Here is a 2,210-nt window from a genome sequence, read left to right on the forward strand (position 1 = left end):
CAGGTCAGGAAGCAACAGTTACACCTGGAAATGGAACAACAGACTGGTTCCAAATCAGGAAAGGAGTCCGTCAAGGCTGTATATTGTCACCTGTTTATTTAACTTACATGCAGAGTACATCATGAGAAATGCCAGGCTGGAAGAAGCACAAGCTGGAATCAAGATTGCTAGGAGAAATATCAGTAACCTCAGATAGGCAATTGACACCACCCTTATGGCAGAAAGTGAAAAGGAGCTAAAAAGCCTCTTGATAAGAGTGAAAGAGGAGAGCAAAAAAGTTGGCTTAAAACTCAACATTCAGAAAACTAAGACCATGGCACTTCATGGCAAATAGATGGAGAAACAATGGAAACAGTGACAGACTTTATTTTTTGAGGCTCCAAAATCACTGGAAATGATTAAAAGACATTAATTTAACAGACATTAAAAACCATGAAATTAAAAGATACTTGCTCCTTGAAAGAAAAGCTATGACCAACCTAAACAGCATATTAAAAAGCAAAGACATTCCTTCGTCAACAAAGTTTCGTCTAGTCAAAGCTGTTGTTTCTCCAGTAGTCATGTTCAGATGTGAGAGTTGGACTATAAAGAAAGCTGAGCACCGAAGAATTGATGCTTCTGAACTGTGGTGTTGGAGAAGACTCTTGAGAGTCCCTCGGACAGCAAGGAGATCCAACCAGTCCGTCCTAAAGGAGATCGGTCCTGAATATTCATTGAAACGACTGATGCTGAAGCTGAAACTCCAATACTTTGGCCATGTGATGCAAAGAACTGACTCATCTGAAAAGACCCTGATGCTAGGGAAGATTAAAGGCGTGAGGAGAAGGGCACGACAGAGGATGAGATGGCTGGATGGCATCACCGACTCGATAGACATGAGTTTGACTAAGCTCTGGGAGTTGATGATGGACAGGGAAGCCTGGTGTGCTGCAGTCCAAGATGTCCCTAAGAGTCAAGCATGACTGAGCGACTAAACCAAACTGAACTGAAAGTACATCATGCAAAATGCTGGGCTGGATAAAGCACAAGCTGGAATCAAGATTGCTGGAAGAAATACCAATAACCTCAGATATGTAGATGACACCACCCTTATGGCAGAAAGTGAAAAGGAACTGAAGAGCTCTTTGGTGAAAGTGAAAGAGGAGAATGAAAAAGCTGGCTCAAAACTTAACATTCAAAAAACTAAGATCACAGCATCCGGTCCCATCACTTCATGGCAAATAGATGGGGAAACAATGGAAACAGTGACAGACTCCTTTCTTGGGCTCCAAAATCACTGCTGATGGTGACTGCAACCATGAAATTAAAAGATGCTTGCTCCTTGGAAGAAAAGTTATGACCAACCTAGACAGCATGTTAAAAAGCAGAGACATTACTTTGCCAACAAAGGTCCATCTAGTCAAAGTGATGGTTTTTCCAGTAGTCATATACAGATATGAGGGTTGGACTATAAAGAAAGCTGAGCACTGAAGAATTGATGCTTTTGAACTATGATGTTTGAGAAGACTCTTGAGAGTCCCTTGGATTACAAGAAGATCAAACCAGTCAATCCTAAAGGAAATCAGTCCTGAATATTCATTGAAGGACTGATGCTGAAGCTGAAACTCCAATACTTTGGCCACGTGATGCAAAGAACTGACTCATTTGAAAAGACCCTGATGCTGGAAAAGATTAAAGGCGGGAGAAGGGGACGACAGAGGATGAGATGGTTGGATGGCACCACCAACTCGATGGATGTGAATTTGAGCAAGCTCCAGGAGTTGGTGGTGGACAGGGAAGCCTGGCATGCTGCAGTCACGTGGTTGCAAAGTGTCAGACATGACTGAGTGACTGAATTAAACTGAAGTCCATAGTGTCGAAGATAACAGATAAAGAACACAGAAACGACCTGTGTTTGGATTTGCCCCTCATAAGTTGTTTCACTGCTGCCTTTCATGGCAAAACTCAAAATGTTTTTTTCCTCCCTGTTACCAGTTCTTCTTCTCATTCTCTTGAGCACACTCCAGTCAGGCATCTCTATCCACCATTCCATCAAAACTGCTCTTATCAAGGTCACCATTGATCCACATAGTGCTAAGTTAAACAAGTCAAGTCTCTGTCGTCTTCTTACTTGACCTATTTGCAATCCTGGCCCCCACTGTTTGCTTCCTCCTCTCCTCCTAGAATCACTTTCCTCACTTGGCTTCCATGACACTATGTCTCCTGATTCT

This window comes from Budorcas taxicolor, chromosome 3, assembly GCF_023091745.1.
Source record: "Budorcas taxicolor isolate Tak-1 chromosome 3, Takin1.1, whole genome shotgun sequence".
NCBI lineage: Eukaryota > Metazoa > Chordata > Mammalia > Artiodactyla > Bovidae > Budorcas > Budorcas taxicolor.